Below are 13,266 nucleotides of genomic sequence, written 5' to 3' on the forward strand. Positions count from 1 at the left end.
CCCTGCGGCAGATTCTCCAGAAGTGCATCACCTGTTCATCGATTTCAAAGCAGCATATGATAGTGTAAACCGACAAGAGCTATGGAAAATTTCGGACGAAAACGGTTTTCCGGGTAAGCTTACTAGACTTATCATGGCTAAGATGGATGCAATGGTGTGTGAGAATCTCGGGTGGATTGTCGGACCCATTTGAATCTCACAGGAGACTTCGACAAGGAGATGGTCTTTCCTCCCTGCTATTCAACATAACGCTTGAAGGTGTTATAAGACGAGCGGGAATCGAAATGCGGGGCATGATTTTCAATGAATCCAGTCGTTTTATCTGCTTTGCTGACGACGTGGATGCTGTCGGCAGAACATTTGAGGCGGTGGAAGATCAGTACAACAGACTAAAACGCGAAGCAGAGTAGATTGGGTTAAAGATAAATACGTCTAAAAAGAAGTATATGCTGGCGGGCGGGACCGAGCGCGACAGGGCTCATTTGGGCAGCACCGTGGTAAGCGACGGGGATGAGCACGAAGTAGTCGACGAGTTCATATATCTTGGCGCACTGGCAAAAGTGGACTACAATGCCAACCGTGAGATTAAAAGACGTATTATCAGCGGAGGTCGGGACTAGTACGGACTCCACAAATACTTGCGGTTGAACAATCTGAGTGCACACTGTACAAAACGCTAATTAGACCGGTTGTCCTTTACGAGCATGAAACGTGGACACTGCTAGAAGAGGACCTACGAGCAGTCGGAGTTTTCGAACGGCTGGTGCTAAGAACCATCTTTGGCGGCATGGAAAAGAACGGTGTTTGGAGTTATTCTTCGCCACGTGATCGCGCGTTTCTACGGCGAACCCAGTATTCAAAAAGTGGTTAAAGTTGTACGGATACGTTAGGCAGAACATGTTGCTAGAATGCCGGACAGCTATCCTGCAAAACTGGTTTTCGCATCGAATCCGGTAGGAATAGGACGAAAAGGGGCACAGCAAGCGAGGTGACAAGACCAGGTGGATCGAGATCTTGCGAGCACTGGGTGCCCGCGGAGAGCAAAAGCCAAGAAAATTACAGAAGAGAAGATAAAACGGAACGAAAAGCGGAAATATAGGACTGTAAAAGAGAAAAAGTAAGAAGGTTTGTGTCTCAGGACACAACGGTAGGTTTGGCGTAGGACAACGAATGTATACACCTATACGTACAGTCCTTCCCATTAATATTTGTATTACGGCTTCTCTATAGATTTCGTATAAAGATATCAAGTTTGAACATAATTAGGACGAAGTGTATGCTACAATTCGATACTTCTACAACAATCTATGAATTCCACCCTTTAAATATTTGAAATGGTGGTACACAATTCGCATTGCGTCGAATCTTCGTTTGTGATCAAAACATGCATTGAATTTTAGATTCAAATCATAGTAAAACATCAAAGCTAATTGGTCTGGGGTAATGAACATTTGGAAACAATTTAACAATTTAAATCCAGAACAAAACTATTGCTGTCCTGTTACCTTACAGAAATCAACGATTGCTTTTAGTACCAACCCTTGCCCCACGGTGAAGACATTTTACATACATTCTTTTTTCATTACTCTTCCAATGAAATGGCAATCGAACTCTACAGCTTTAGCACACTTTTCCAACATAGCTATCAAATTCGTCTAGGTTTAATCATCTTGCCATAAAGAATTTGCGATCTGTTGGAACAAGGAACTTTTTTCATTTTTTCTGGCACACTTCCCTAACACAGACATCAAGTTGGATTAGGTTTAATCGCGTTCGTAAGAAATTTTGTTGGGTCAAGGAGACTTTGTCACTATTTCTGGCGTACTTCCCAAGCGCAAATATCAAATTATGTTGCATAAGTCAGAATGTTGTCGTAAAGAATATTCGGCTTGTTGGGACAAGGGAGCATTGTCACTTTTTTTATAGAATGAAAGTACACGTATTCAAGAATATCGTTGTTCACTTTTACGAAGAGAATCTGCTCTAGTGGAAGTGTACCGAGTCTCATCCTTGACTTTGTTAGCACTTGTCCCAAGCCATTAAAACAGCGCTCTACAGATACTTGGGTAATTTTTTGTCTCCGGGGTTTTACCTCAAAAATCAATAACATCAGCGTTTAGTGGCAGATACATCTCCGATGGAATTCTTCTTACTCGTTTCTCTATGTCATTGGGTTCTATCGGCTTTGATTGCCGACTTACTACCAGAAGCCTTTCCACACGGCTCAAATTCGTGACACCACTGAATGTTGATGGCGTTACTTCCTCAATGAGTGAATGCACAGAATCTAGTACTTACGATAGCAGTTTTTGCTGGTCCGGTGACGGAACTCGTGAATCAAAATCTTGAAGCCTTCGTTCCACAATCATAGCTGCCAGGAATGCTGGATTGGAACATGGGCCGAATTTCACCTTGTTTCTCCATCGAGAATTGGAAGATTCCTTGACTTGTCCGCTTTACACGAACTAATGTAAGGTTGTATATGAAGAACTTCAACTAGTTTGCGAACTTCGGACAAAAAATTGGCCACTAGTTTTTTCTTTAATACGTCATACACAGAAAACTGAATGCCATGTGCTGCGCATTTTACTCCCACTAAATGGGCCTCTTTAACGACAATCAGATCATCGGCAATAGCGGATTCTGATGGTGTATCATCCGAGAAGTCAATAAGTTTCACTTCGCCAATTTTAAGATTATCATCGACCCACGGACAGCGACTATTGACGACTACGAATTGGGAGTGGTTGATGAATTCATATATTTAGAATATGTGGTCACCACAGACAATAATATGAGCAAGGAGATTCTACGACGCATTTCAGGTGGAAATCAACCCAACAACGTGTTGCTTCGCAAGACGCTTCGATCACGGCGCATACGTAACCGCACAAAGCTGCCGATGTACAGAACGCTAATCAAACCAGTAGTCCTCTGCGCATTTGAAACTGTAACTTTGTTTACGGATTACATACGTGCACTTGTCGTATTTGAACGAAATGTGTCGCGGAAGGAGCGTAAACGGAAAGCGGAGAGTGGCACAGGCGTATGAAATGAACCGCGAATTTCAGGTGCTAATTAGTGAAAGTTGGAGGAAGATTACGGCGGGCCGGCCACGTCGCAAGTATGCCGGATGTCTATACAGTGAAATCCGTTCTCTGTAAGAAATCTATCAGCATCAGGAACCCAACATACCATATGGCTCGACCAGTCAGCTGACTGGCGTTTGTCGAGACCCACAACCAATTGACGACGAGTAGCCCAAAACCGAGTACAGTGGAGAGGAATTCTTTATACAGCCACCTCGGTTCTGTGCTGCTAGAAGATGTAAGTGAAATTAGAAATGCTCGCAGCTTTTCGTAGTAATAATTAATACTCATAACTCGGATTGAAATTGAAAGTACCGAAAATGTTCCAATTGCGAGGTGATTTTCTTTGAAGCTCTCGTGAACATCCGAGAAAATTGAAAGCGGAGTTCGATGAGGCAAGCTATTCACAGTCGTTAAGAAAACAATTGGAAATTGGCAGTGTATTATGCGATAAATATCACAGATTATTTTACATATAAAACAGATCGTACAGCAAGCAGGCATCGTGTAACGGACTGATATCGATCCATCCTATTATCCCGCCAAAAAAATAAATGAAAACCCCCCTCCGGAATCGATTATACTGCCGTTCTCGAGAGTTCTCTCAACACATAAACGTTGCTTCGTATGTGGGTTATCTTCAAAGCTTATTTTCATTCCATTCCAAGTTTTTACGAAGGAAATTTTTGAATCGAGGTGAAACCGTTACTATCCGGTACATAGGGTAAAGAACTAGTTTTAAGCAGTCTAAGCGGGTCACTGATTGTTTTACCTTATTACAAGCGATGGGTTGACTAAGTGGGGGATATCAGCATACCAATCTTCTTGCTATCTTTAGTTCTTCAAGCTGTTACCATTGGAAGACACTATTGTTGAGCTATACTTTTGATTTTTCGCTTTTAAAGTTGGAGCGGCGGAACTAATTTTGAACAGACCGAACCCATTTTCACCCGCAAGGTGCTTTTTTAAGCAATCCTGAAATCTGAATTTTTTTACGTCCCTTAAAAAATCCCTCGAACTTTTCCCCCTATTCAGTAAGTTCGCGTTCCTATCCGCGACCTACTAATCGGCATCTGATGCGTAATCGGCATAGCGTATCGGCATAGATGCGTAAAATGCCATCTGTCTAAATTGTTTATCGGGGCATACACTCACCGCACCGTTCGGCAAACGGTATTCGTCGTCTCTTTTATTCTCTGGTGTTCTTATGGGAAACTGCGAGTTTGACGTCTCACTCGCTGTTCATAAGGATGGTGGGAGAACAAAAGAGGCAAACATATAGCAGTACAAGCGATCCGACTCAGAACAGTGTTGTCAAAGCAAATAACATTGAAACACATCGTTGCTTTATTAAATCACTGAGAAAATTTTCGAAAATTATTGAAAAAGCTGTCTTTTGTGTTGTTTTTAATAAAGAAAAATTAATTATGAACATACATTTCTCTTGAAAGTATTGAACCACGTTTTCACCATAGGAGGTTTCAGTTAATTTCAAACTTAAAATTCTTATTTCCAGAACCGAAACAGTGTCTTGGCAACACGATAGTTCATCAGTTGTGCTACAGCTGCTGCTAGTGGTGAACAGTTTCCGTCAATTCAGAATTTGTTTTCAGTTTTGTTAGAAAATAATAAAACTTTCGGCTAGTGACAAAGCCTTAGATAATAGAAAAAAACTACAAGGTATACAGCCCTAAGGGTTGTACGAAAGAACGACGTAGGACTATATCAGATCATCAGATCATAGACTAATGTAAACTGCATTTCTGGCATATGTATGTTTATAAGAATCTGTGAGTGCCATTGTTTAAGTGAATGTTTAAAAGAGAAGAGCGAAATATTCAGATTCAATTCAGTACACCGAAAAAATCCTGCCTTCTGAAACCCCCATTTGCCAAATTTGGTTCCATTTGCTTGATTAGTTCAAGTTTTGAGGAAATTTGTGTTTCATTTGTATAGGACTCTCTAACACGTTCCTCAAGTTTGCTATCTCACCCCCTATAAAATTACTGGTCATTTTATCTATCCAACGACATTTAAATTGTTCAGTTTCGTTCAGTAGTTTAGTAGTTATTAGCATTTGAAATCTTTCATTCAAACGTTACACTTCTATTTTTGTTTTCACAAAGTGCTACCCAGTCCCAGTATAGTAAACAAAGACGTAGTCCTACGTCAAAAGAGACTGAATAATATGGTATGTGACAATTGAGTGCTTGACTTTTAGAGTGGTTGTAATCAGTGCTGAAAAATGTGATGAATTCGTTAGTAGCGAGGTGGCGATTGCCTTCAGCAGCTGAAAAATGTACGTTTTTGGACAACAGTTTTTAATTCATCATATTTCTTGGCGGAAACCCAATAAATTGTGTTTATGTGATTTGTGAAGATAATCCTAGAGCAATTACGCCTGTACACTATAGTGAGTAGCATCGATGTAGACGACTTGCGTTATTTCATTGGACATTGGACTTAATATTGAGAAAAACCAATCAAGCGATTTCAGATTTCGGAAGCGTATCGGAAATCTGTAATTCCGTAACAGGGTCTTCCGAAAACAATGTATTACTACCTGTTTATTTGGGATTCCGCACACTAACTCGCAAGAGATAGTCAAAAATCAACCACAAACAGCAAGAAGATTGTTGAACGTAACAGGTGAACCTAGATGAATTTGATGTCCTGAACGTAAAATGTGTTCGTAATAAAGAGTAATCGTCTCTTCTTTACAAGCGATCATTTCGAAATAATTTATTCGAAACGGAAGTCTTGATGAAAACAAGGTAGACGGAATATTTGGGCATATGACATAAAGGAGTAATTCTCAGAGTGAAGAAACAATCGCACTCAAGAGCGACGGTTTTATCCAAAAACAGGTTACATTTGAATTTGAAGTTAGTGAAAAGTAAAAATCTAAGAAAATTTGCAAGGTACAGATGACGTTATCTAATTAATGGACTTTAATTCTTCATTACTATTAACTGACTATTTGAAAGACACTTCACTTCAAATCAATTCAAATCAGCATATTCTTTATTATTTTCTGTTTAACCGAAAGTAGTGCGGCCAATGACAAATATTTGACAAGTTTTGAGCAAGATAACGTAGGTTGCTCGTCAACTGGTAAGCGGTTTTATGTAAATTATCTAAACGTGCTAAAATCATTCAAAAATCTTAAAATCACGATATCACCGCCAATCTCCAGAGGATGTGCAACTGCGGTCTGGTGATTTAACTCTTAGTGGAAGTAAAAACTATAAGCAACTGATAAAAAATGAATTCATTTGGTGGTTTTGTATAAAAAACTGACAAAATATTTTTTTTGGTATGATAATCGCGAAGAGCGTTTCATTGCAAAACTTGTGCGTTTCAATCCTAAATAGTCATCACTGGTCATATTGTACGACAAAAATGTATTTTACCCCACATTGTTTTTATTTACGTTAGGCTCGAAAGCGACTGCTACCTCGAATATAAACGATATATGTACGGAATATGGACTGTGCAACAAACACAAACCCATAATCACCGTAATGCTGGTGATTGTGGAAGAAGGTTCTCTGCTTCAACACAGGTAAAACGAGTGAAACCAAAACAAAAGAAGAAAGTAATGCATGTATTCGAAATCTATTGATTATTATACAATTTTGCATAATTTTTCAATAAAATTCAAATAGTTTTGAATTTTAAAACAATTCTTTTAATATGCTTTACTTTCAAAGAGACATTTGGCCTGAAATACCACACCGAATTTCACGACAGTGAGTGAGTGCCTGTCGTCGGTGTAAGACCATGGAAACGTCCATGCGATGGCAGCGTGCACCATCTCGTCTCTTGTAAACACCAATGACAAATGGGTGTATCATTCCTGCCTCACAAACCCGATACCTCAAAGAAGAAAAAAAAATTGAATTTAGTACATTTGGCCGGCTTTTCCAAAAATAAACCGTAACCTGCTTAAAATTTTGCAAAGTTTCCTATGTACGGCAACAAGCCTTGTATAGACAAAACTTCAAAGCATGACCGTTCTCAACAGTCGGTCGTCAAGCGATGTTTAGTTTTCTTGATCCTTCAGTTTTGTTAATTTTTCGCAATAGAATAATTAAATCTTCCTTTAATAATCACAGTCAAGCTAATTTGATCGTTCGACCTAAAATAGATGAACAAACAATGGCACTTATCAACAGCATTCATCTGAACTGGATAGCGAAAATATTGACTGCCGAGTGTCGTCACAATGATGACACATCTGTTGATCACAAAACTGTTGATTATCATAATTGAAATGGTAATCCTCTAAGATCAATCGGCGAATCAAGTTACTATTTGTCCACTGCATTAGCAAAACCCGGCAAAAGGTAAAGGTTTTTAACTGCAGTTGTTAGCTGATGTAAATAGCCGGCCGAGTCGGTGGAAATTCGCGAGAAGAAAGTGCTGAAGAAACGTGTGTATGGATGGGGATCCTTCATTGCTGATGCTCTATGTAATCACGTAGGCTTTGGAGCCGGTGGAGGTTGATTGTAATGCGCTGACGGTGAGACCGGTCGGCCGGAGTAACGGAGTACGGCGGATAGCCTTCGCGATTGCTGTTTACTCACTCATCTGATGGCCAGTGATATAATTCTGTAGTGCAATAATATTCGGGAAAGCTTTACCGGTTGGTATGCAATTTGATTGCATTTCTCATTTCTGTTTTTTTTTTGAAAATCTTATTTTCTAGCCAGAATGACTTTTGTGGATCTTCCCCGTACAGTACTTTCCGCAGAGATCTTTATTTTTTACAATTTCTTCTGTAAATAGCACGAATTAACGCATGCTTTTCTTGGTGCGGTGAAAACAAATGCTCGTCAAAAATCCTGCGATTCCGTTGATATTGTATTATCTGCTTTCACTGTTGTGTTGCGAAATCATTCTAACCTTGGAAGTTTTATTCGATCAAAACAATAAATTATGGTGTCAGATTGGTAATTAAAAAAAATTAGCACAATAAACTTTGATTTAATTTCAATGACGTTAGACCGCGGAAATGTTTGAAATAGAATCAACTCGTTAATATATTTCTTTTGGAATCAAATCAGTGCATTGAGAATCTCTTCAAAACTTTCTAACAAAAAGGTCAAATTAATTAAATATAGAAAGAGAGTTTATATCATTCCTTTACTAGTATTGCGGAGATTCCACCTTTTTAGACTCTCACGCGAAAAAAATCAGCTTGATTTTTTCTGCGTTTTCCACAGACGTTTGCAATTTATTTGCAAAGTTTCAGCTTAGCAAGCATCAGTTTTAGAATAATGTTTGCTTGGGCACGGTTCCTTTGCCTCCCAGTTGGCCTCGAGGTAAGACGCTGGTCTAATAAGCCAGTCGTCGTATGTTCGAATCTCGGCTGGGAGACGCTGTTAGAAGTCAATAGGATCGTAGCACTAAGCCCCCGCACTGTCCTGTATTCTAACAGCTGGTTGCGAAATCTGTCGTATAAAAACAGAAGGTCAAATTTCGATAACGAAATTAGCACCCAGGCTTTGCTTTCCTTTATAGGACTCAGCCCTTTTTTGGTTCCGGCCCGCTTGATTGGTTTTTAGCTTGTGAATTCCCCGTTTCCAATGATTCATTTTGTATCGCTCTATCAATTAATAATTTTGTACGGTTGTCGTCGTGCTGAACTGAGTCATGGATACCATTTGAGCCATTATCATCTCATTTGTTTGATCACCGAAATTACGCAACCCCGCTAGGGTTTGCATTCGGTAAAGAAAGGGAACCAGCTGTTCATTTGGGTTAAAAAACATTTCGCAAAATTTGAACTTTTCGTACCGGAAAATCATTTGAGTTACAAAATAGTTATCCAACGCTTCCATCACAGAGCCTTGACTTTTGTTTTCGACTAAATTTATGTTTATTTTCTTTTGTTATTTTAAGAAATTATTGTACAATTTGAGTGTTCAGCAAATTTTTGCTTATCATCTTTGTTGATATGTTTTGGGTATGAAATGGGGTAGGCAAACGAGAAAGCGTCCAACATAGCTTTCGCCAGCCCAAATTGCTCCCTAGCGCCTCTACGCGACCATACCCGGTAATACACTCTATTGAGTAGCTAAGCTAGGAGATGCGATGCTGCGTGGTTCCCGGATGCCTGATCTTAAAACTGAGATTATGGGCAGACGGTTGAGCCGCACAGCCTAGTTATCGGGTAAACCTAATATGTTAATTTAATTATTTGTTTTGTTTTAGCTCATCAAGCACCTATGCAGTAGAAATTTGTCCTTAATAAGTTTAAATAATGCACATGGATATCAGATGGAAAAATTAATTTAATTTTTGGATGTTAGACACACTGATGGAAACTCAAATGACGCGATAAGTAGGAAAATGTAATATGGACCCAATCAGCAATTTGGTAAGATCGTTTCAAGTCGAATTTTTCTACACGTCGCTATATACGGGTCGACTCTTTTGGTAATAACATACCAAACGAGTTGAAAGTCGGAATGTAATAGTGTAATCCATATGATTCTAGTATTACCTTCTGGCGGGGCTTGCTGACTAGAAAATGATTCCGGAATGCGCTGTAAGTACTCAGCCATTCTTCATGGGTCTTTGGATAGTCAGTAGAGCTAACACCATCTATAACCCGAAACTAAGATAATTGCACAGACTAACCATCAATGCAGTTAGCTTTTTTTTCATAATATCACTGCAGGACAGTGGGAGATAGATAGGTTATACACATACACACATCATCTTTGTTGATATGTGTTGTTTATACTTTGTGTTTATGCTTTGTGTGAGGTTTTCCTAGATATTTTAACTTGTCAATGTTGTGTACATTTGTTTGATAACCCAGCTAAACCTAACAACTCGAAAGCTTATGCATTTCGCTATTTCTCGTCCAGGGTGGCACTTTCCCTGGTTTCATAGTTGACGTAAAAGCCAAAATGACCCAAATGTACTTTTTCATTCCTACGGAACTATGTCCTAGCTCTGTTCGGATGTTCTGCATATCATCGGATACAACGACCGAATGAGGATCGACCTCATCAGACCACTGGATGATAGAGTCGCTGAGCCGAACTCTTACATTCACAGCCGTAACCATCTTCAGAGACTTCGAATGCGTGAATAGGATTGCCTAGGTTTTAGACGCATTGTTCACAATTCTTCAGCCCGTAAAACATTCTGTTAGAGCATCCAGACCTCTAGAGCTTGCATGTAAGGGCACGTAAATATGACGCGACCCGCGTGCATAATTGGTGTGTCCTCCGCAAACTGAGACAATACACCACTCTCTGGGAGAGCAGGGATATCAGATGTATAAATATTACACAGAATACCTCGAATGCCCGGCAATCGAAACGTTTTATAGAGCCAAATGCTCTTCAATCACAAAAACTATTAAACCTTTCAAAATCCGACTTGAGCACATACACCGGTTTGATAACAGGACATTGTCCTTGTAAGTACCACCTGAAACTCATCGGTAAACTTAATGAAGCTAACTGTCGCTTTTGTAATCATGAGATTGAAAGCTTCGAACATTTGTTGTACGATTGTGTTGCACTATATCATAAACGACGTAGATATCTTGATAAGGGGCTGACTCAGCCCTGCGATATTTGGAATGCTGCTCCTAATCAGGTGATGAATTTCATACGAAATGCATAACCTGATTGGGATAAATGCCGACAGTAGTTGAGGTCGTTCATCAAACTTTGATAGCTCACTGATGCGACCTGGCATAAATTAAAAGAGGACACACCGCAATAGGTCAAAATAATGGTCGCGGTGGTAAGTCCCCAACACGAAAAAAAATATACAGAATAGGCCCCAGGATACTTCCTTGAGGCACACCTGCAGGAATGTTAAGTGCTTGCGAACATACACTATTTAGACAGAGATACTTGGAATGCTCTACCAGACAGACAGCTTCTGGTGATCTTGATAAGATACATGGGGAAATTGTATCGATGCAACTTGAACACCAGATCATCGTGCCACACATTGTCGAATGCCTTTTCGATATCCAAGAGCACCATTGCTGTCGTCTTGGATATCAACTTGTTTCGCTGGGTTATATTGGAGGATTCCTATTTCATAGTAAAGAGGATTTCTTTACTGAGTTATAGGTATCCTGTGTATTCACCTTTGTATTCTCATCAGTGCTGTTAATATTCATCAGCATAGCGTTCAAACTTCTGGATTATCAGTCTACCTTGCATTGAAAATCTGCTTGCTTTGATCAAACGTACATAATAACTAAATGCAGCAAGCATGAACTTCATGCACGAGAATACACAATATCAGCGCCCTGTGATATTGTAACAAACTGATATTCACGTTTGAGCAGTGAAAATCAATAAAAAAAATTTATGTTGTTATTTAGCATCTATTGCGTTCAGCTGTTGGACATAAGATTTTTCTTTTCATTTACTGCATTTAAAATTGTTTTTTTCCTGAAGTGAATATCACCTTCTGGATTTGAAAATCACTTTCTCCTGTTCTATTTTCACGATATATTGAACTTGTATACTATGATGAAAATCACTGTGCAGTTGTACATACGAAACTCAGAGGCACAAAAAACAATGTATGCTAAGAAAAAAGATTTTCTGTTTTGTTTGAAATTCGGTGATAATTAAAGGCCCTGATTCTCATACAAGACTCCTGGTTCTAGAAGCAAGGCATTTTGTACGAATTTTATGTAGGATTCCTATACACGATTCCAGTGCGAGAAATCCCAGAGAATCTGTGCGAATCTTTTAGGTTCGTCCGGGTGTTCTCATCAGCGAAAGAGAGCATCCGGCTTTGGATTTGGAAGTAGATGAGCTCCCAGCACCTGTTGAATAGGTTTGCTACAAAATCAAATGAGCCGTAGCTCAAGTGCTTGAGCTCAATATTCAGCTTGTCAGCGGTGATTTTTTCTTCCTCGGATACCAAACTGGCTCATCAACCGATGAACCCATCAACCTCGGCGACCCTCTCGGAAACAGAGTACTCCTGTGGGTTGACAATATTCTATTCCAGATTGTGAGATATTACAAACTGCTGACGTCGGTTTTTTCTCTTGGAGTGATCAGTAGAATTCCATCGCCTGAATCCCCAGAAGAGATAAGAGGAGGGTTAGACATTGGCCTCTTCTTGAGAACTTTAGTCCAAATTGTGGTAGAATTTGCTGGTGTTTTTGTTGGAATTCCTTGTTTCTTAGCTCCTGAATCTGCTCCTGGATAGCCCTAGAGAGAGACTCAAAGGCTGTTCGGAATCGATGTTGTCATCTACGATACGTTGAAACTCGACCCAGTTAGCTCGATGGTAGTTTTGACTGTTCGCGGTATCGATAGAGGCAGCTTCTTCGATAGCTCTTCGAAGACCTCTGGTACTGCAAAGTTGGTCACGTTTGTCATAAAGATGTCCAATATAGAATGGACCCCCGATCTAGAGATTCTAGTCGGACTGTCCGGTGCCAAAATGATGTAGTGTTCGGCCACGAAATCTTCCGCCAAGATGATCCCATTCTGATTTCTGATGGTTGCTCCACACTTCATGCCGAGCACTAAGGTCACCGGTAATGATTTTCTTCGCCCGCCGCTGAGTCAATTTTGCCAAATCGGATCGTAAATGAGCGGCAGTCACATCCCGGGCTCTGGTTTGTTTGAGGCAGTAAGCCGCAGGTATGTTAATTGGACCCATCGACGTATTGACCACGACCTTAGTGGCCCCGATGACTTTCAGGGTGAAGCTCGAAAGTTAGCGGCATTTTACGTTACGCCTCACAACGACGGCTGCACCACTTCCCCGTATGCTAGTTCGGTCGAGTCTCAAAAGCCGGAAAGGTGAACGCTAGCTTCGGCTTGAGATGGGTTTCCTTAATGACTGTGATGTTGTCCTCCTTTACGTTAAGGAAATCGAGCAGCTCGATATGTTTACTCTTCAGAGAACAAGCGTTTCAATTAACTATGGAGAGAGCTTCACGGTCCATATCTGCTGACGATGGAGTTTACAGCTTACAGCTGTTCAGCTAAAGTCTTACGGGAACGCTTGATGGCAATAACCTCCGAGTTGAGCTTGACGAGGTCTTCTGTCGTGAAAGGAGTACCGGCGGGTACTCCGGAGGCAACACCGGTGTACGACAGTTCAGGCTTTGGCTCGAGCAGCACGTTCCTCACAATCATGTGGAAGATTTGTGCCTTGGAGT

The sequence above is a fragment of the Sabethes cyaneus genome, chromosome 2, assembly GCF_943734655.1.
Source record: "Sabethes cyaneus chromosome 2, idSabCyanKW18_F2, whole genome shotgun sequence".
NCBI lineage: Eukaryota > Metazoa > Arthropoda > Insecta > Diptera > Culicidae > Sabethes > Sabethes cyaneus.